We start from the raw sequence: 23488 nt of genomic DNA on the forward strand, positions 1-23488 counted from the left end.
ATCCTGTGGTGTTCGTGAGTCGCGGCGCAGCCGTGTGTTGCGGCTTGTCCGCTTACTGTTTATTATTTAGTTTATTTGTGTTCTGGAGCTTTTGCGGAGGATTCCGCTCCCACAGATCCACTCTGGTATCCAGCGGTGCTGGATAGGAGTAACGGATCAGTGGATCTTTGGTTGTCCTTTTCCCTGGCGGCTAGTCCGCACATACCTTTGGTTTAAGTTAGTTAGCTTGTAACCCCTGGCCTGGTTGCTTAGTCAGAGGTCCCCTTGTTATCACCCTGTCTCGGATTTCCCTTTGTCTCCCATTAAGACCTGCGGGGGCATCGGGGTTGGGCAGACATAATCCGCCCTTCGAACGCGGCTGCCATGGGCTCAAGCAACCATAGTCTCGCAGGGGATTTCTGATAACACGGGCGAGACAACGGAGTTAGGGCGCCAGGGGTTACTAGGCTCTCCTGCTCCCACAACCAGCATATCTTCCCAGTACTCAGACCTCTGCCATAAGATCACCTCTGGTCTGGAGTACGGGAATCATAACACAGTGTGCATGTTATGATAAGATGTGTTTGGGAAATCTTTATTTGCATCGTTAGATATGGCGTGACTGATTTTAAAACTTGTGTCACGGGTGGGACAGAACGTAGACATACCCGAGTGTACAGGTGGGATAAAATGTATAATTTACCTATTGTGAAGTAAGAACTTGGTGTAGAATATGTTACATAAAACAAGAAGAAAAGTATTAGTTTTATGGCAAAAAAATTATTTTTTCATTTTGTCACGGGGCGGGACAACTATGTGTCATGCATGGGTGGGACACAGTGCAAAAAAAATGCTCAGTAACACCCATTTTGTATTTAAAACCAAAACAGGGCACTTCTATTACTATATCCTTTTTTTTTGTTATTTAACATGTTAATCTAATTATAAATATTATGGTTTTGAGTACAGATTTTTTTTGTTTTTACATTCCACTTTTAACCCTGTTCAAACACATGTACCATAGCAGAACAAATACTGCCTCTCACTTTTTTAAATACTGGTGTAGGTAACAATGCAAGAATCTGATCCAAATGTGCAAAATTAATATAATTTTCTACTGTTTTGAACAGTTTTCCATTTTCCTCAACAACTTTCAAAAACATTACTTTCACTGAACTCTCATCTTCACAGGAGCTCTGTGTAATGGCAGCACTTCTGTAGTGAGCAGTCTTTCTGGAAGATGGTTTGAACTGTACCAGCAGAAATGTCCCTGCTGTTACATCAGCAACTTCAGGTGGCTGTATTTGAATAACTTCCAGTAGGGAGGTACGATCTTCAGGACTGTCAGGTTCAGAATCACTTGGGAGATTCGCAGTTTGAAGACTTTGAACATTTTGTGCTCAGACTGAAAAGTGTGCTGAACAATCAAAGTCTGTTTGTCATGGTCCTACAGATAGTGCAGTGACTGTAACCCGTCAATACCAATTACAGTTTCCCATTTTTTATCTGCTATAGCATTTCCCTATTTTCTGCAAATTCTTCAGTAGTGATACGTATGATCTCAACATTTTCCGCCGAAAAGCGTGCTGCTGAAACAAAGGGGGTCATTCCGAGTTGTTCGCTCGTTATTTTTTTCTCGCAACGGAGCGATTAGTCGCTAATGCGCATGCGCAATGTCCGCAGTGCGACTGCGCCAAGTAAATTTGCTATGCAGTTAGGTATTTTACTCACGGCATTACGAGGTTTTTTCTTCGTTCTGGTGATCGGAGTGTGATTGACAGGAAGTGGGTGTTTCTGGGCAGAAACTGGACGTTTTATGGGAGCGTGTGAAAAAACGCTACCGTTTCTGGGAAAAACGCGGGAGTGGCTGGAGAAACGGGGGAGTGTCTGGGCGAACGCTGGGTGTGTTTGTGACGTCAAACCAGGAACGACAAGCACTGAACTGATCGCACTGGCAGAGTAAGTCTCGAGCTACTCAGAAACTGCACAGAGAAGTCTTTTCGCAATATTGCGAATCTTTCGTTCGCAATTTTGATAAGCTAAGATTCACTCCCAGTAGGCGGCGGCTTAGCGTGTGCAAAGCTGCTAAAAGCAGCTTGCGAGCGAACAACTCGGAATGACCACCAAAGTCTTTAGAATTCTCAAACGCGAACTCTGCACTGTTTTACTCCACACAGTGTGTTTTACTATGGCTCCTACCCTATCAACCACCCCCCTGCCATGGGATGTAGCAAAGAAGTACAACTGTCCCTCCACACAAAGTCTTCTTTTATAAAACAAACGTTCAACATTGTAAATCTATTCTTAAATTAGTTTGCTGGCCCATCGGAAAATATCTTGTTTAGTAAATTCATCTAATTTTTTAATAACGTTCCAATGCTTTTTAGGTACGCAAATACAGAATACTTGTCGTGAGCAAGACAGTCACTGACCATTGCAAAGGAACATTTTTCTTCCCTTGTAAGCCGTGCACAAGCAGTAAATATAGTGACCTGATTGTGGTTCCAATGCGCTGACTGTATTTCATCAGATGTCTGTTCATCACATGCCGTTCTGAGCCAATCTCAGCAGCTATCTGACACATGATCTCTGCAACCAATCTGGGATCTACCTCTCCTTTATAAGGTTGTTCAGTGCTCACAGTGATTGCCAGTACATCTCTCCGTGGATACTGGTTCAGGCTCCAGCCTCCTGCATGCTCACCTGCTGTGCTGTTTGCTGTCTCAGTGTACCTGTTGCTGGCTGCATCCCTGGAGAGACACGCTGCTAGCGTGGTCTATGGATACTGATATTTCATTTACTATGGCGGTGATTTTAGTTTTAACTTGCAGGAATTAATAAATAGACAAACTTCTTTCATGAAACTAAATTTAGTCATTGGCGGTTCTAAAACTGTTGGCCTCAGTCTTGGTGTTCAATTTGTCACGGGTGGGACAGTTTAAAAAATATTAAAATCCCGATAATGCAGCTGCATAATTCAATTAATGATTTAAAGAGGTAATGAATTTAAGTAAATGTTTACTCCTAACCAACTGTACACTTAACCTCAAAACCATTATCTCATAACAAAAACTTTTGTATGTTTTTTGTCATGGGCAGGACAACTAAAGCACTCTGTTTTTGCAACTTAAATACTATGGATAAACTTAACTTTTCAAACAAATACTCAGATGAATCTTGAAGTAAACACTTTAAATAGCAACAAGACCTACTAAGAACGTGCAGAACATAAACAGCTGATTTATATGTAATGGTGGCAATTTTGGAAACAAAACGTCTTCAGTAGACAGCCACCAACATATGTATTTCTACCATGATTTAAGCCAAAAAAAGGTGCTGCAAAATTAGTTTTCTTTAATGGTATATTAAATCTGAGGTATTTACTAACAAAACAATTAAAAATTGAATCTTCATAATGATTCTGAAAGCACAATGATCAGGTTCACCTTCTCATGGAATACCCAATATACCAAACATACAGTGATCGTATGAAACAAAATCCAATCTGCATAGTCTATGACCAAACTCAGGAAATTGTGGGGCAGTTTTATTAAGCATAGTGAAGTGATAAATTACACGGTGACAAAGTACCAGCCAATCAGCTAACTGCCATGTCACAGACTGGGCTTGAAAAAATAAGAATTTACTCACCGGTAATTCTATTTCTCATAGTCCGTAGTGGATGCTGGGGACTCCGTAAGGACCATGGGGATTAGCGGCTCCGCAGGAGACTGGGCACAACTATAAAGAAAGCTTTTAGACTACTGGTGTGCACTGGCTCCTCCCACTAAGACCCTCCTCCAGACTTCAGTTAGGATACTGTGCCCGGAAGAGCTGACACAATTAGGAAGGATTTTGAATCCCGGGTAAGACTCATACCAGCCACACCAATCACACCGTATAACTCGTGATACAATACCCAGTTAACAGCATGATAACAACTGAGCCTCTCAACAGATAGCTCAACAAAAACCCTTTAGTTAAGCAATAACTATATACAAGTATTGCAGACAATCCGCACTTTGGATGGGCGCCCAGCATCTACTACGGACTATGAGAAATAGAATTACCGGTGAGTAAATTCTTATTTTCTCTAACGTCCTAAGTGGATGCTGGGGACTCCGTAAGGACCATGGGGATTATACCAAAGCTCCCAAACGGGCGGGAGAGTGCGGATGACTCTGCAGCACCGAATGAGAGAACTCAAGGTCCTCCTCAGCCAAAGTATCAAATTTGTAGAATTTTGCAAACGTGTTTGCCCCTGACCAAGTTGCAGCTCGGCAAAGTTGAAGAGCCGAGACCCCTCGGGCAGCCGCCCAAGAAGAGCCCACTTTCCTCGTGGAATGGGCTTTTACTGATTTAGGATGCGGCAGTCCAGCCGCAGAATGTGCAAGCTGAATCGTACTACAGATCCAGCGAGCAATAGTCTGCTTAGAAGCAGGTGCACCCAACTTGTTGGGCGCATACAGGATAAAGAGCGAGTCAGTCTTCCTGACTCCGGCTGTCCTGGAAACATAAATTTTTAGGGCCCTGACTACATCCAACAACTTGGAAGCCTCCAAGTCATTTGTAGCCGCAGGCACCACGATAGGTTGGTTCAGATGAAAAGCTGATAGCACTTTGGGGAGAAACTGGGGACGAGTCCTCAATTCTGCCCTATCCATATGGAAAATCAGATAAGGGCTTTTACATGACAAAGCCGCCAACTCTGAAACACGCCTGGCCGAAGCCAAGGCCAACAACATGACCACTTTCCACGTGAGATATTTCAAATCCACGGTTTTCAGTGGCTCAAACCAATGTGAATTTAGGAAATCCAACACCACGTTGAGATCCCAAGGTGCCACTGGAGGCACAAAAGGGGGCTGAATATGCAGCACTCCCTTAACAAAAGTCTGAACTTCAGGTAGTGAAGCCAATTCTCTCTGGAAGAAAATCGATAGAGCCGAAATTTGGACCTTAATGGAACCCAATTTAAGGCCCATAGTCACCCCTGACTGTAGGAAGTGCAGGAACCGGCCCAGCTGAAATTCTTCCGTTGGAGCCTGCCTTGCCTCACACCACGCAACATATTTTCGCCATATGCGGTGATAATGGTTTGCGGTTACTTCTTTCCTAGCTTTAATCAGCGTAGGAATGACTTCCTCCGGAATGCCCTTTTCCTTCAGGATCCGGTGTTCAACCGCCATGCCGTCAAACGCAGCCGTGGTAAGTCTTGGAACAGACAGGGCCCCTGCTGCAGCAGGTCTTGTCTGAGCGGTAGAGGCCATGGGTCCTCTGACATCATTTCTTGAAGTTCCGGATACCACGCTCTTCTTGGCCAATCCGGAACAATGAGTATAGTTCTTACTCCTCTTCTCCTTATTATCCTCAGTACCTTTGGTATGAGAGGAAGAGGAGGGAACACATAAACCGATCGGTACACCCACGGTGTTACCAGAGCGTCCACAGCTATCGCCTGCGGGTCTCTCGACCTGGCGCAATATTTTTCTAGCTTTTTGTTTAGGCGGGACGCCATCATGTCCACCTGTGGTTTTTCCCACTGGTTTACAATCATTTGAAAGACTTCTGGATGAAGTCCCCACTCTCCCGGGTGGAGGTCGTGCCTGCTGAGGAAGTCTGCTTCCCAGTTGTCCACTCCCGGAATGAACACTGCTGACAGTGCTAACACGTGATTTTCCGCCCATCGGAGAATCCTTGTGGCTTCTGCCATCGCCGTCCTGCTTCTCGTGCCGCCCTGTCGGTTTACATGCGACCGCCGTGATGTTGTCTGACTGGATCAGTACCGGCTGGTTTTGAAGCAGGGGTTTTGCCTGACTTAGGGCATTGTAAATGGCCCTTAGTTCCAGAATATTTATGTGCAGGGAGGTCTCCTGACTCGACCATAGTCCTTGGAAGTTTCTTCCCTGTGTGACTGCTCCCCAGCCTCGAAGGCTGGCATCCGTGGTCACCAGGACCCAGTCCTGTATGCCGAATCTGCGGCCCTCTTGAAGATGAGCACTCTGCAGCCACCACAGCAGAGACACCCTTGTCCTCGGAGACAGGGTTATCAGACGATGCATCTGAAGATGCGATCCGGACCACTTGTCCAACAGGTCCCACTGAAAGGTTCTTGCATGAAACCTGCCGAATGGAATCGCTTCGTAGGAAGCTACCATTTTTCCCAGGATCCGCGTGCAGTGATGCACCGACACCTGTTTTGGTTTTAGGAGGCCTCTGACTAGAGATGACAGCTCCTTGGCCTTTTCCTCCGGGAGAAACACTTTTCTCTGTTCTGTGTCCAGAACCATCCCTAGGAACAGCAGGCGTGTCGTAGGGACCAGCTGTGACTTTGGAATGTTTAGAATCCAGCCGTGCTGTTGTAGCACTTCCCGAGATAGTGCCACCCCTACCAACAACTGCTCTCTGGACCTCGCCTTTATCAGGAGATCGTCCAAGTACGGGATAATTAAAACTCCCTTCCTTCAAAGGAGTATCATCATTTCCGCCATTACCTTGGTAAAGACCCTCGGAGCCGTGGAGAGACCGAACGGCAACGTCTGGAATTGGTAATGACAATCTTGTACCACAAATCTGAGGTACTCCTGGTGAGGATGGTAAATGGGGACATGTAGGTAAGCATCCTTGATGTCCAGCGATACCATGTAATCCCCCTCGTCCAGGCTTGCAATAACCGCCCTGAGCGATTCCATCTTAAACTTGAATTTTTTTATATACGTGTTCAAGGATTTCAAATTTAAAATGGGTCTCACCGAACCGTCCGGTTTCGGTACCACAAACATTGTGGAATAGTAACCCCTTCCTTGTTGAAGCAGGGGCACCTTTACTATCACTTGTTGTGAATACAGCTTTTGAATTGCCTGTAACACTGCCTCCCTGCCTGAGGGAGTGGTTGGCAAGGCAGATTTGAGGAAACGGCGGGGGGGAGACGTCTCGAATTCCAGTTTGTACCCCTGAGATACTATATGAAGGATCCAGGGATCCACCCGTGAGCGAGCCCACTGATTGCTGAAATTTTTGAGACGGGCCCCCACCGTACCTGGCTCCGCCTGTGGAGCCCCAGCGTCATGCTGTGGACTTAGAGGAAGCGGGGGAGGACTTTTGCTCCTGGGAACTGGCTGTATGCTGCAGCTTTTCCCCCCTACCTCTGCCTCTGGGCAGAAAGGACGCGCCTTTAACCCGCTTGCCCCTATTGGGCCGAAAGGACTGTACCTGATAATACGGTGCTTTCTTTGGTTGTGAGGGAACATGGGGTAAAAATGTAGACTTCCCAGCTGTTGCTGTGGAAACAAGGTCCGAGAGACCATCCCCGAACAATTCCTCACCCTTATAAGGCAGAACTTCCATGTGTCGTTTGGAATCTGCATCACCTGTCCACTGCCGAGTCCATAACCCTCTCCTGGCAGAAATGGACATTGCACTAATTTTGGATGCCAGCCGGCAAATATCCCTCTGTGCATCCCTCATGTATAAAAGTGCGTCTTTTATATGCTCTACGTTTAGCAAAATAGTGTCCCTGTCTAGGGTATCTATATTTTCTGACAGGGAATCTGACCACGCAGCAGCAGCACTGCACATCCAGGCTGAAGCTATAGCCGGTCTCAATATAACACCTGTGTGTGTATATATAGACTTCAGGATAGCCTCCTGCTTTCTATCAGCAGATTCCTTCAGGGCGGCCGTATCCGGAGACGGTAGTGCCACCTTCTTTGACAAGCGTGTGAGCGCTTTATCCACCCTAGGGGATGTTTCCCAGCGTGACCTATCCTCTGGCGGGAAAGGGTACGCCATTAGTAACCTCTTAGAAATTACCAGCTTTTTATCAGGGGAAGCCCACGCTTCTTCACACACTTCATTTAACTCTTCAGATGGAGGAAAAGCTACTGGTAGTTTTTTCTCTCCAAACATCATACCCTTTTTTGTGGTACCGGGGGTAACATCAGAAATGTGCAACACATTTTTCATTGCCTCAATCATGTAACGTGTGGCCCTACTGGAAGTTACATTAGTCTCATCGTCGTCGACACTGGAGTCAGTATCCGTGTCGACATCTGTGTCAACCATCTGAGGTAGCGGGCGTTTTAGAGCCCCTGATGGCTTTTGAGACGCCTGGGCAGACACAGGCTGAGAAGCCGGCTGTCCCACATTTGGTATGTCGTCAAACCTTTTATGTAAGGAGTCGACACTATCACGTAACTCCTTCCACAGTACCATCCACTCAGGTGTCGACCCCGCAGGGGGTGACATCACATTTACAGGCATCTGCTCCGCCTCCACATAAGCCTCCTCAACAAACATGTCGACACAGCCGTACCGACACACCGCAAACACACAGGGAATGCTCTGACAGAGGACAGGACCCCACAAAGCCCTTTGGGGAGACAGAGAGAGAGTATACCAGCACACACCAGAGCGCTATATAACACTGGGATCCCACTATCAATGAGTGTTTTCCCTATAGCTGCTTTTTTATATATCTCATGTATATATAATAACTATACTGCGCCTAAATTTAGTGCCCCCCCTCTCTTTTTTACCCTTCTGTAGTATTCAGACTGCAGGGGAGAGCCAGGGAGCTTCCTTCCAGCGGAACTGTGAGGGAAAAATGGCGCCAGTGTGCTGAGGGAGAAGCCCCGCCCCCTTTTCGGCGGACTTTCTCCCGCTTTTTCTGTAATACTGGCAGGGGTAATTTTACATCTATATAGCCTCTAGGACTATATATGATGTATATTTGCCAGCCAAGGTGTTATTTATTGCCCTCAGGGCGCCCCCCCCCAGCGCCCTGCACCCATCAGTGACCGAAGTGTGAGGTGTACATGAGGAGCAATGGCGCACAGCTGCAGTGCTGTGCGCTACCTTGGTGAAGACCGAAGTCTTCTGCCGCCGATTTTCCGGACCTCTTCGTTGCTTCTGGCTCTGTAAGGGGGACGGCGGCGCAGCTCCGGGAACGAACACCAAGGTCGGGTCCTGCGGTCGATCCCTCTGGAGCTAATGGTGTCCAGTAGCCTAAGAAGCCCAAACTACCACCTGTTAGGTAGGTTCGCTTCTTCTCCCCTTAGTCCCTCGCTGCAGTGAGTCTGTTGCCAGCAGATCTCACTGAAAATAAAAAACCTAAATATACTTTCTCTATCGTCCTAGTGGATGCTGGGGTTCCTGAAAGGACCATGGGGAATAGCGGCTCCGCAGGAGACAGGGCACAAAAAGTAAAGCTTTAGGATCAGGTGGTGTGCACTGGCTCCTCCCCCTATGACCCTCCTCCAAGCCTCAGTTAGATTTTTGTGCCCGGCCGAGAAGGGTGCAATCTAGGTGGCTCTCCTAAAGAGCTGCTTAGAAAAGTTTAGCTTAGGTTTTTTATTTTACAGTGAGTCCTGCTGGCAACAGGATCACTGCAACGAGGGACTTAGGGGAGAAGAAGTGAACTCACCTGCGTGCAGGATGGATTGGCTTCTTTGGCTACTGGACATTAGCTCCAGAGGGACGATCACAGGTACAGCCTGGATGGTCACCGGAGCCTCGCCGCCGGCCCCCTTGCAGATGCTGAAACGAGAAGAGGTCCAGAATCGGCGGCAGAAGACTCCTCAGTCTTCTTAAGGTAGCGCACAGCACTGCAGCTGTGCGCCATTTCCTCTCAGCACACTTCACACGGCAGTCACTGAGGGTGCAGGGCGCTGGGAGGGTGGCGCCCTGGGAGGCAAATGAAAACCTTTTTTGGCTAAAAATACCTCACATATAGCCTCCGGGGGCTATATGGAGATATTTAACCCCTGCCAGAATCCATTAAAGAGCGGGAGACGAGGCCGCCGAAAAAGGGGCGGGGCCTATCTCCTCAGCACATAGCGCCATTTTCCCTCACAGAAAGGCTGGAGGGAAGGCTCCCAGGCTCTCCCCTGCACTGCACTACAGAAACAGGGTTAAAACAGAGAGGGGGGGCACTAATTTGGCGTTAGAAATATATAAAAGATGCTATAAGGGAAAACACTTATATAAGGTTGTCCCTATATAATTATAGCGTTTTTGGTGTGTGCTGGCAAACTCTCCCTCTGTCTCTCCAAAGGGCTAGTGGGTCCTGTCCTCTATCAGAGCATTCCCTGTGTGTGTGCTGTGTGTCGGTACGTGTGTGTCGACATGTATGAGGACGATGTTGGTGAGGAGGCGGAGCAATTGCCTGTAATGGTGATGTCACTCTCTAGGGAGTCGACACCGGAATGGATGGCTTATTTAGGGAATTACGTGATAATGTCAACACGCTGCAAGGTCGGTTGACGACATGAGACGGCCGACAAACAATTAGTACCGGTCCAGACGTCTCAGAAACCGTCAGGGGTTTTAAAACGCCCGTTTACTTTAGTCGGTCGACACAGACACGGACACGGACACTGAATCCAGTGTCGACGGTGAATAAACAAACGTATTCCTTATTAGGGCCACACGTTAAGGGCAATGAAGGAGGTGTTACATATTTCTGATACTACAAGTACCACAAAAGAGGGTATTATGTGGGATGTGAAAAAACTACCGTAGTTTTTCCTGAATCAGATAAATTAAATGAAGTGTGTGATGATGCGTGGGTTCCCCCCGATAGAAAATTATGGGCGGTATACCCTTTCCCGCCAGAAGTTAGGGCGCGTTGGGAAACACCCCTTAGGGTGGATAAGGCGCTCACACGCTTATCAAAACAAGTGGCGGTACCGTCTATAGATAGGGCCGTCCTCAAGGAGCCAGCTGACAGGAGGCTGAAAAATATCATAAAAAGTATATACACACATACTGGTGTTATACTGCGACCAGCGATCGCCTCAGCCTGGATGTGCAGAGCTGGGGTGGCTTGGTCGGATTCCCTGACTAAAAATATTGATACCCTTGACAGGGACAGTATTTTATTGACTATAGAGCATTTAAAGGATGCATTTTCTATATATGCGAGATGCACAGAGGGATATTTGCACTCTGGCATCAAGAGTAAGTGCGATGTCCATATCTGCCAGAAGATGTTTATGGACACGACAGTGGTCAGGTGATGCAGATTCCAAACGGCACAAAGGTGTATTGCCGTATAAAGGAAGAGGAGTTATTTGGGGTCGGTCCATCGGACCTGGTGGCCACGGCAACTGCTGGAAAATCCACCGTTTTTACCCTAAGTCACATCTCTGCAGAAAAAGACACCGTCTTTTCAGTCTCAGTCCTTTCGTCCCTATAAGAGTCATATCTGCCCAGGGATAGAGGAAAGGGAAGAAGACTGCAGCAGGCAGCCCATTCCCAGGAACAGAAGCGTTCCACCGCTTCTGCCAAGCTCTCAGCATGACGCTGGGACCGTACAGGACCCCTGGATCCTACATGTAGTATCCCAGGGGTACAGATTGGAATGTCGAGACGTTTCCCCTTCGCAGGCTCCTGAAGTCTGGTTTACCAAGGTCTCCCTCCGACAAGGAGGCAGTATGGGAAACAATTCACAAGCTGTATTCCCAGCAGGTGATAATCAAATTACCCCTCCTACAACAAGAAAAGGGGTATTATTCCACATTATATTGTGGCACTGAAGCCAGAAGGCTAGGTGAGACCTATTCTAAATCTAAAAAAATTTGAACACTTACAAAGGTTCAAATCAAGATGGAGTCACTCAGAGCAGTGATAACGAACCAGGAAGAAGGGGACTATATAGTGTCCCGAGACATCAGGGATGCTTACCTCCATGTCCAAAATTTGCCCTTCTCACTAAGGGTACCTCAGGTTCGTGGTACAGAACTGTCACTATCAGTTTCAGACGCTGCCGTTTGGATTGTCCACGGCACCCCGGGTCTTTACCAAGGTAATGGCCGAAATGATGATTCTTCTTCGAAGAAAAGGCGTCTTAATTATCCCTTACTTGGACGATCTCCTGATAAGGGCAAAGTCCAGGGAACAGTTGGAGGTCGGAGTAGCACTATCTCGGATACTGCTACAACAGCACGGGTGGATTCTAAATATTCCAAAATCGCAGCTGATCCCGACGACAAGTCTGCTGTGCCTAGGGATGATTCTGGACACAGTCCAGAAAAAGGTGTTTTCTCCCGGAAGAGAAAGCCAGGGAGTTATCCGAGCTAGTCAGGAACCTCCTAAAATCAGTGCATCATTGCACAAGGGTCCTGGTAAAGATGGTGACTTCCTACGAAGCAATTCCATTCGGCAGATTTCACGCAAGAATTTTTCAGTGGGATCTGCTGGACAAATGGTCCGGATCGCATCTTCAGATGCATCAGCGGATAACCCTATATCCAAGGACAAGGGTGTCTCTCCTGTGGTGGTTACAGAGTGCTCATCTTCTAGAGGGCCGCAGATTCGGCATTCAGGATTGGATGCTGGTGACCACGGAGGCCAGCCCGAGAGGCTGGGGAGCAGTCACACAAGGAAAAAATTTCCAGGGAGTGTGATCAAGTCTGGAGACTTTTCTCCACATAAATATACTGGAGCTAAGGGTAAATTTATAATACTCTAAGCTTAGCAAGACCTCTGCTTCAAGGTCAGCCGGTATTGATCCAGTGGGAAAAACATCACGGCAGTCGCCCACGTAAATAGACAGGGCGGCACAAGAAGCAGGAGGGCAATGGCAAAAACTGCAAGGACTTTTCGCTGGGCGGAAAATCATGTGATAGCACTGTCAGCAGTGTTTCATTCCGGGAATGGAAACTGGGAAGCAGACTTCCTCAGCAGGCACGACCTCCACCCGGCAGAATGGAAACTTCATCGGGAAGTTTTCCACATGATTGTAAACCGTTGGGAAATACCAAAGGTGGACATGATGGCGTCCCGTCTGAACAAAAAACGGGACAGGTATTGCGCCAGGTTAAGAGACCCTCAGGCAATAGCTGTGGACGTTCTGGTAACACCATGGATGTACCAGTCGGTGTATGTGTTCCATCCTCTGCTTCTCATACCTAAGGTACTGAGACTTATAAGACGTAGAGGAGTAAGAACTATACTCATGGCTCCGGATTGGCCAAGAAGGACTTGGTACCCGGAACTTCAAGAGATGCTCACAGAGGACTTATGGCCTCTGCCGCTAAGAAGGGACTTGTTTTAGCAAGTACAATGTCTGTTCCAAGACTTACCGCAGCTGCGTTTGACGGCATGGCGGTGGAACGCCGGATCCTAAGGGAAAAAGGCATTCCGGAAGAGGTCATTCCTACCCTGGTCAAAGCCAGAAAGGAGGTGACCGCACAACATTATCACCACATGTGGCAAAAATATGTTGCGTGGTGTGAGGCCAGAAAGGCCCCACGAAGAAATGTCAACTCGGTCGATTCCTGCATTTCCTGCAAACAGGAGTGTCTATGGGCCTCAAATTGGGGTCCATTAAGGTTCAAATTTCGGCCCTGTCGATTTTCTTCCAGAAAGAAGTGGCTTCAGTTCCTGAAGTCCAGAAGTTTGTCAAGGGAGTATTGCATATACAACCCCCTTTTGTGCCTCCAGTGGCACTGTGGGATCTCAACGTAGTTCTGGGATTCCTCAAATCACATTGGTTTAAAACCAGTCAAATCTGTGGATTTGAAGCATCTCACATGAAAAGTGACCATGCTCTTGGCCCTGGCCTGGACCAGGCGAGTGTCAAATTGGTGGTTTTTTTCTCAAAAAAGCCCATATCTGGTTGTCCATTTGGACAGGGCAGAGCTGCGGACTCGTCCCCAGTTCTCTCCCTAAGGTGGTGTCAGTGTTTCACCTGAACCAGCTTATTTTGGTGCCTTGCGCCTACTAGGGACTTGGAGGACTCCAGGTTGCTAGATGTTGTCAGGGCCCTGTAAATATAGGTTCCAGGACGGCTGGAGTCAGGAAAACTGACTTGCTGTTATCCTGTATGCACCCAACAAACTGGGTGCTCTTGCTTCTAAGCAGACTATTGCTAGTTGGATGTGTAATACAATTCAGCTTGCACATTCTGTGGCAGGCCTGCCACAGCCAAAATATGTAAATGCCCATTCCACAAGGAAGGTGGGCTTATCTTGGGCGGCTGCCCGAGGGGTCTCGGCTTTACAACTTTGCCGAGCGGCTATTTAGTCAGGGGCAAACACGTTGGTAAAATCCTACAAATTTGATACCCTGGCTAAGGAGGACCTGGAGTTCTCTCATTCGGTGCTGCAGAGTCATCCGCACTCTCCCGCCCGTTTGGGAGCTTTGGTATTATCCCCATGGTCCTTTCAGGAACCCCAGCATCCACTAGGACGATAGAGAAAATAAGAATTTACTTACAGATAATTCTATTTCTCGGAGTCCGTAGTGTATGCTGGGCGCCCATCCCAAGTGCGGATTATCTGCAATACTTGTACATAGTTACAAAAATCGGGTTATTATTGTTGTGAGCCATCTTTTCAGAGGCTCCGCTGTTATCATACTGTTAACTGGGTTCAGATCACAGGTTGTACAGTGTGATTGGTGTGGCTGGTATGAGTCTTACCCGGGATTCAAAATCCTTCCTTATTGTGTACGCTCGTCCGGGCACAGTATCCTAACTGAGGCTTGGAGGAGGGTCATAGGGGGAGGAGCCAGTGCACACCACCTGATCCTAAAGCTTTACTTTTTGTGCCCTGTCTCCTGCGGAGCCGCTATTCCCCATGGTCCTTTCAGGAACCCCAGCATCCACTACGGACTCCGAGAAATAGAATTATCGGTAAGTAAATTCTTATTTTCTTTCTAGGAGCTCAGGAGAGCCCCTAGTGTGCATCCAGCTCAGCCGGGCACAAGAATCTAACTGAAGTCTGGAGGAGGGTCTTAGTGTGAGGAGCCAGTGCACACCAGTAGTCTAAAAGCTTTCTTTATAGTTGTGCCCAGTCTCCTGCGGAGCCGCTAATCCCCATGGTCCTTACGGAGTCCCCAGCATCCACTTAGGACGTTAGAGAAATGACAGTTAGTAGCTGATTGGCTGGTGCTTTTTCACCTTCCACTTTATCACTTCACCAGGCTTAATAAATCTGCCACTGTGTATCATATTCTCAAAGCTTCTATCCCTGCCCAAATTACGTAATCCACTTCCCCCAATATCAACACATGCTTCTTGACACAAGGCCATGGTGCTAATAATTTTTATAGTGAGATTAATATATCTCAATAAGGGGCAGATGTACTAAGCCTTGTAGTGTGATAAAGTGGAGAGAGAGAAACGAACTACTAATCATGTACTGTTATTTTTTAAATTCAGCCCGTAACATGTCAGTTAGGAGATGGTTGGAAACATACTAAAACAGTTGCATCACATACCATTTTCCTGCAAACTCAGACTTTTGCTTTTAGCATTTCCAGAATTACTGTATTAAGCTCTAAAACAAAAATTTCATTATAACACGTCAACAACATTTTTTAAACCATCATTTGAACAAGTTTTGAAGAAGGAACATTCTAAGAAAAATACAGATACTTGGGTTGCTTGATGAGTTTTTAGGTGCCCTCCCTGAATTCTCATTTAGACTATTTGCCCACAAACCATGGTGCTCTAAGTGAAGAGCGTGGAGAAAGAGTGCATCAAAATATCAAGGAAATGGAACGCAGATACCAGGGTAGGTATAACGTCAACATGATTGCGGACTACTGTTGGATACTGCATAGAGAAGAACCATACGCTGTGTACAAGATAATAAGTACCCCCAAAAAAAGGAAAAGGCACTTGTAACGGTGCCTAAAACTATTTTTTAGAACATCAGAATGGATTTTTAGCAATAATTTTTGCATAAAACTATTTTTTTATGGTTTTTACCAGAAAAATATGTTTCAACCAGAATACGTATTATGCTATTTCCCCAAATTTTCGCATTCACTTTGTGAAAAAATGTGGTGGTCATGATTGAAATCAGCATGCCAATTACCATAATAATCAGTCATCAAATTGCAATTTTTAATGACCCCAATTTGACAGACCTGTGCAATCGCTCAGCAACGGTTCTGTTAAATTTAGGTGCAATGTGCAGCAATGTGTCAGCGGTTTTTAATGGTGGCTAGGAAGGTGGCACATTAATGCGTTACAGAGGAAGTTCTCATATGGACACTGGCGCAGTTATCATTGGCACATATTTATCATCTTGAGACTAAAGTGTAACAGAGATAATGTTGTCAAAGTTCAAGTTCAGTGTTGTCTCTGGTGACAGCAGTTTTCATCACTCCGACAGTGTACCCAGTATTCCCGTAGATGCCAGGCTGTCCCTGGAGACTCCCCCCGCAGTGCCAACTCCTACACCGTCACAAGAACTGAGGGGCAGATGTATTAACCTGGAGAAGGCATAAGGAAGTGATAAACCAGTGATATGTGCAAGGTGATAAAGGCACCAGCCAATCAGATCCTAACTGTTAATTTACATAATGAAGCTGATTGGCTGGTGCCTTTATCACCTTGCACATATCACTGGTTTATCACTTCCTTATGCCTTCTCCAGGTTAATACATCTGCCCAAGTGCTGCATGATAACGTGACAGTACAGCACCCAACTCTCTCTTGCTGTGCAGAAGACGGCATATCGGTGTCGCTCTATACGAGGGTGACTCCCAGATGCGATCCCCACCTCCATAGCAACAACTCTGAGGAATACAAACATATACGACATGCAAGTCAAATACTTAACTCTAACAGCTGCAATAGCGACTACCAGGCCAAGCAACATAACACGTCTCTTTCCTTGCGCTCACCCACAGCTACGCATGGGGTGCATCTCTCTCCTCCTGCATCTGTTTTGTTTTGATGAGCTTGAGGGAATAAATCTAATAAAATCTGGTAGTTGTGGGCCTCAGTGGGACAGGTTATATTACAGCTGCATGCAGAGGGGAAATCATTTCATGCTTCAATGTCTCCTGATGACTTCCACCATCCACTTTTTTCAGGCAGAGAGAAAGAGAAAGCGAGAGCATCAGACAGAGAGAGATGGAACAAGGTAGTGAAAGGACAAACAGAAATGATAGCAACAATACATTGGAAAGGAGAAGTAAAAAGGTGAATGTAAGAAAGGAATATAAACAACGCAAGGCAGAAAAGGTGGAATGGAATATACAGGTAATGGCCTTATTGTTATGTAAATAAGCTGCTGGTAATTGTGTCAAAAAACAATAGAGAATTTTCTGGCTGTAAAAAAGTAAAAAAAAAAAAAAAAACAGCCCCAGCAACAATTCACAGCAATGTCATAATTATTATTAGAGCCTCATCCACCCCGTCAGTCACTAAGGCTTGTGCACCGCACGACACCTGGATCTTAGGACCTCATTCATCAGTGATTATTGTCAGATGTAATAAAATGAGGTATTAGACTCCAGTAAATGCCTCCTCTTATCATGTACAGCAAAGGGACACTTTAGTTTTCCCCAGCCAACAAGTCACTTAACTGGCTTGTGCATATGAAGGCAGCAGGTATCCGACTGTCCTCATTACTACTGCGGAAAGCCATCATGACTAATGCTATGGGATCCCTCACATGTCATTGTTTGTCAGGGAAGAAAAAGACTATGCGAATAAACAGCTGACAGGTAATTTCGGGCTCTGCAATTACCTCAATTAGTCCTGTCATAAACAATTCGATAGCCGCACACCAATACAAACAGATAAACATGAGTGCATCTCCCCTGTTAATGATCAGTAATGGGGAAATCAGCTGTATCATGAAGACTTCTATCTCCAGAGCTGGGATACTAGCTATTCTCAGCTGTGTGCTAGGAATCAGGACCTGCTCAGTACAAATTGTGCTATCCACTTCCATTAGCTCATCACCGCCACACAATGTGAAAGCCTGTGACAAAATTCATTTAGGGAGACTGCTGGAGAGCGAGACGTGATTGCCTAAAGCAGGTGTTATCACTAAGATAAAAGAAAGGTCTCTGTTATTTGCCAGCTTGAAGCTATAGGTGGACTGTCATCTAACTGGAGGAGCCAGCAGCATTATACTATGGAATCCTCTATTTCGGACCCAAAGGACAGCCTCTGTTTAGTTACACAAATGCATTTTATGCACCCTAACTATAGATGAGATATTTTAAATAGCCCACTTGTGCAAAATATAATGAATAAAAGGGAGTTTCCACCTTCAGACCTATTTTTTTTTTTGTTTACTTGCATGTGCTCTACTGAAAGGCTTACTAAGTATATTGAATTTTCTCATTAGTTATAAACTGCGATTTTTTCAGCCATGTATTGTATCATCAAGCAGAGTCTCTGTGTTGTTACGGTTGTTGTCCTGGGACCCATAGTTGTTCCCTACATGGCAGATGTGTTTTGTCCCAGTGAAATTAAAATAAACAACAACATAATGCTATAGATACATTACTGAAAAGCACAGATATAAGGCAGATTTTATTTATATTTTTTTCAGGAAAGCATATACAAGTCATTTACCATTATGTGAGGGTAGAAAACCTCATTCAGCTTTTAAAATGTGATAACTTTCTTGAAGGGAACTATGACTCAGATATGAAAGAGAAATGACGTTGTCTTTTTAATTCCATGTGTTATGGTGTACTAACTTAATTTATATATATATATATATATATATACATATATATACACACACACACACACACACACACACTCCTCCAATACAGCACGGCACTCCACGGGACTCCTCTTATAGCAGTGTTTAATGTAACATCAGCGGTATAACATCAACATGTTTCGAAGGCGTCAGCCTCTTCCTCAGGACATACCAGCCATTTGATAAGAGGAGTCCCGTGGAGTGCCGTGCTGTATTGGAGGAGTGTATACGAGTTGCACTAGGCACCGGGACCAGCTGAACACAATCGTGGAGTGCCGGCTGATTTGGAGGAGTATATATATATATATATATATATATATATATATATATATATATATATATATATATACACACACACACACACACACACACAGGTTGAGTATCCCATATTCAAATATTCCAAAATACGGAATATTCCGAAATACAGAATTTTTTGAGTGATAGTGAAACCTTTGTTTTCTGATGGCTCAATGTACACAAACTTTGTTTAATACACAAAGTTATTAAAAATATTGTATTAAATGACTTTCAGGCTGTGTGTATAAGGTGTATATGTAACATAAATGCATTCTGTGCTTAGACTTGGTCCCATCACCATGATATCTCATTATGGTATGCAATTATTCCAAAATACGGAAAAATCCGATATCCAAAATACTTCTGGTCCCAAGCATTTTGGATAAGGGATATTCAACCTGTATATATATATATATATATATATATAAAATAAATTACGTTTATCCAACTTGCGCAAATAGGGGTTATGATCATATAGAACCCACTACAGCAATTGCCAGTAAAATACAATTAAGCTTTCATCCTTTTCCTTGATCTAAAATAGCTCAAACAAGTATTTTAAATGAACCATTAATATACAATCAATATATTATTCACTACTAATTAAGTATCCCACGTGACACTCCTTTGGAGAAATAGATCCATGAATTTAAAATAAAAATAAGAATATACTTACCGATAATTCTATTTCTCATAGTCCGTAGTGGATGCTGGGGACTCCGTCAGGACCATGGGGAATAGCGGCTCCGCAGGAGACAGGGCACAAAAAGTAAGCTTTTAGGATCACATGGTGTGTACTGGCTCCTCCCCCTATGACCCTCCTCCAAGCCTCAGTTAGGTACTGTGCCCGGACGAGCGTACACAATAAGGAAGGATCTTGAATCCCGGGTAAGACTCATACCAGCCACACCAATCACACCGTACAACTTGTGATTTGAACCCAGTTAACAGTATGATAACAACGAAGAAGCCTCTGAAAAGATGGCTCACAACAATAATAACCCGATTTTTGTAACAATAACTATGTACAAGTATTGCAGACAATCCGCACTTGGGATGGGCGCCCAGCATCCACTACGGACTATGAGAAATAGAATTATCGGTAAGTAAATTCTTATTTTCTCTAACGTCCTAGTGGTTGCTGGGGACTCCGTCAGGACCATGGGGATTATACCAAAGCTCCCAAACGGGCGGGAGAGTGCGGATGACTCTGCAGCACCGAATGAGAGAACTCCAGGTCCTCCTTAGCCAGAGTATCAAATTTGTAAAATTTTACAAACGTGTTCTCCCCTGACCACGTAGCTGCTCGGCAAAGTTGTAATGCCGAGACCCCTCGGGCAGCCGCCCAAGATGAGCCCACCTTCCTTGTGGAGTGGGCATTTACAGATTTAGGCTGTGGCAGGCCTGCCACAGAATGTGCAAGTTGGATTGTGCTACAGATCCAACGAGCAATCGTCTGCTTAGACGCAGGAGCACCCATCTTGTTGGGTGCATACAGGATAAACAGCGAGTCAGATTTTCTGACTCCAGCCGTCCTTGAAATATATATTTTCAATGCTCTGACAACGTCCAGCAACTTGGAGTCCTCCAAGTCGCTAGTAGCCGCAGGCACCACAATAGGCTGGTTCAAGTGAAAAGCCGAAACCACCTTAGGCAGAAACTGAGGACGCGTCCGGAGTTCTGCCCTGTCCGAATGGAAAATCAGATATGGGCTTTTGTACGATAAAGCCGCCAACTCTGATACTCTCCTGGCTGAAGCCAGGGCCAGTAGCATGGTTACTTTCCATGTAAGATACTTCAAATCTACCGATTTGAGCGGCTCAAACCAATGGGATTTGAGAAAATCCAAAACTACGTTGAGATCCCACGGTGCCACTGGAGGCACAATCGGGGGCTGTATATGTAGTACACCTTTGACAAAGGTTTGTACTTCAGGCACTGAAGCCAATTCTTTCTGGAAGAAAATCGATAAGGCCGAAATTTGAACCTTAATAGACCCCAATTTGAGGCCCATAGACAATCCTGCCTGCAGGAAATGTAGGAATCGACCCAATTGAAATTCCTCCGTTGGGGCCTTCTTGGCCTCACACCACGCAACATATTTTCTCCAAATGCGGTGATAATGTTGTGCGGTCACTTCCTTCCTGGCTTTAATCAAGGTAGGAATAACTTCCTCTGGAATGCCCTTTTCTTTTAGAATCCGGCGTTCAACCGCCATGCCGTCAAACGCAGTCGCGGTAAGTCTTGGAACATACAAGGTCCCTGCTGAAGCAGATCCCTTCTTAACGGTAGAGGCCACGGCTCTTCCGTGAGCATCTCTTGAAGTTCCGGGTACCAAGTCCTTCTCGGCCAATCCGGAGCCACGAGTATTGTTCTTACTCCCCGTAGCCGTATAATTCTCAGTACCTTTGGTATGAGAGGCAGAGGAGGAAACACATACACGGACTGGTACACCCACGGTGTTACCAGAGCGTCCACAGCTATTGCCTGAGGGTCTCTTGACCTGGCGCAATATCTGTCCAGTTTCTTGTTGAGGCGGGACGCCATCATGTCCACCTTTGGTTTTTCCCAACGGTTCACAATCATGTGGAAGACTTCTGGATGAAGTCCCCACTCTCCCGGGTGGAGGTCGTGTCTGCTGAGGAAGTCTGCTTCCCAGTTGTCCACTCCCGGAATGAACACTGCTGACAGTGCTATGACATGATTTTCCGCCCAGCGAAGAATCCTTGCAGCTTCTGTCATTGCTCTTCTGCTTCTCGTGCCGCCCTGTCTGTTTACGTGGGCGACTGCCGTGATGTTGTCCGACTGGATCAACACCGGCTGACCCTGAAGCAGCGGTTTTGCCAGGCTTAGAGCATTGTAAATCGCTCTTAGCTCCAGTATATTTATGTGAAGAGACGTCTCCAGGTTTGACCACACGCCCTGGAAGTTTCTTCCCTGTGTGACTGCTCCCCAGCCTCGTAGGCTGGCATCCGTAGTCACCAGGACCCAGTCCTGTATGCCGAATCTGCGGCCCTCTAACAGATGGGCACTCTGCAACCACCACAGAAGAGACACCCTTGTTCTTGGTGACAGTGTTATCCGCTGATGCATGTGCAGATGCGATCCGGACCATTTGTCCAGCAGATCCCACTGAAATATTCGTGCGTGGAATCTGCCGAATGGAATTTCTTCGTAAGAAGCCACCATCTTTCCCAGGACTCTTGTGCATTGATGTACTGACACATTTCCTGGTTTTAGGAGGTTCCTGACAAGTTCGGATAACTCCCTTGCTTTCTCCTCCGGGAGAAACACCTTTTTCTGAACAGTGTCCAGAATCATTCCCAGGAACAGCAGACGTGTCGTCGGGGTCAATTGAGATTTTGGAAGATTCAGAATCCACCCGTGTTGTTGAAGCACTACTTGGGTTAGTGCTACTCCGACTTCCAGCTGTTCTCTGGACCTTGCCCTTATCAGGAGATCGTCCAAGTAAGGGATAATTAATACGCCTTTTCTTCGTAGAAGAACCATCATTTCGGCCATTACCTTGGTAAAGACCCGAGGTGCCGTGGACAAACCAAACGGCAGCGTTTGAAACTGATAATGACAGTTTTGTATCACGAACCTGAGATACCCTTGGTGTGAAGGGTAAATTGGGACATGCAGATAAGCATCTTTTATGTCCAGGGACACCATGAAGTCCCCTTCTTCCAGATTCGCGATCACTGCTCTGAGTGACTCCATCTTGAACTTGAATTTTTGTATGTACAGGTTCAAGGATTTCAGATTTAGAATAGGTCTTACCGAACCGTCCGGCTTCGGTACCACAAATAGTGTGGAATAATACCCCTTTCCCTGTTGTAGGAGGGGTACCTTGACTATCACCTGCTGAGAATACAGCTTGTGAATGGCTTCCAATACCGTCGCCCTTTCTGAGGGAGACGTTGGTAAAGCAGACTTTAGGAACCGGCGAGGGGGAGACTTTTCGAATTCCAACTTGTAACCCTGAGATACTACCTGCAGGATCCAAGGGTCCACCTGTGAGCGCGCCCACTGTGTGCTGAAAATCTTTAGTCGACCCCCCACCGCCCCTAAGTCCGCTTGCACAGCCCCAGCGTCATGCTGAGGGCTTTGTAGAAGCCGGGGAGGGCTTCTGTTCGTGGGAAGTAGTTGCTTGCTGCAACCGCTTACCCCTTCCTTTGCCTCTGGGCAAATATGACTGTCCTTTTGCCCGCTTGTTCTTATAGGAACGAAAGGACTGCGGCTGAAAAGACGGTGTCTTTTTCTGTTGGGAGGTGACCTGAGGTAAAAAAGTGGATTTTCCGGCTGTTGCCGTGGCCACCAGATCCGATAGACCGACCCCAAATAATTCCTCTCCTTTATACGGCAATACTTCCATATGCCGTTTGGAATCCGCATCACCTGACCACTGTCGCGTCCATAAACTTCTTCTGGCAGATATGGACATCGCACTTACTCTCGATGCCAGAGTGCAAATATCCCTCTGAGCATCTCGCATATAAAGAAAAGCATCCTTTAATTGCTCTATTCCAGGGTATCAATATTTTCAGTCAGGGAATCCGACCACACCACCCCAGCACTGCACATCCAGGCTGAGGCTATTGCTGGTCGCAGTATAACACCAGTATGTGTGTATATACTCTTCAGGGTAGTTTCCAGCCTCCTATCAGCTGGATCCTTGAGGGGGGCCGTATCAGGAGACGGTAACGCCACTTGTTTTGATAAGTGTGTGAGCGCCTTATCCA

At 46.1% G+C, this 23488-nt stretch overlaps 1 protein-coding gene and 1 long non-coding RNA gene across 4 annotated transcripts in view; one reads left to right on the forward strand and one right to left on the reverse strand.

Moving 5' to 3' along the window:
• CDIN1 (CDAN1 interacting nuclease 1) overlaps positions 1–23488 on the reverse strand; it is a 501029-nt gene that overhangs the window by 71803 nt on the left and 405738 nt on the right. The window lies entirely within an intron of this gene.
• Positions 1–23488, forward strand: part of LOC134980988 (uncharacterized) — a 231880-nt gene that overhangs the window by 59297 nt on the left and 149095 nt on the right. The window contains exon 3 of one of the 2 annotated variants that reach the window (XR_010190497.1): positions 16813–16981. The exons of the other annotated variant lie outside the window; for it this stretch is intronic. This is a non-coding gene — a long non-coding RNA (uncharacterized LOC134980988). The remainder of the gene's footprint in view (positions 1–16812; positions 16982–23488) is intronic. 2 annotated transcript variants of the gene reach the window in all.

This window comes from Pseudophryne corroboree, chromosome 12 (genome assembly GCF_028390025.1).
Source record: "Pseudophryne corroboree isolate aPseCor3 chromosome 12, aPseCor3.hap2, whole genome shotgun sequence".
NCBI lineage: Eukaryota > Metazoa > Chordata > Amphibia > Anura > Myobatrachidae > Pseudophryne > Pseudophryne corroboree.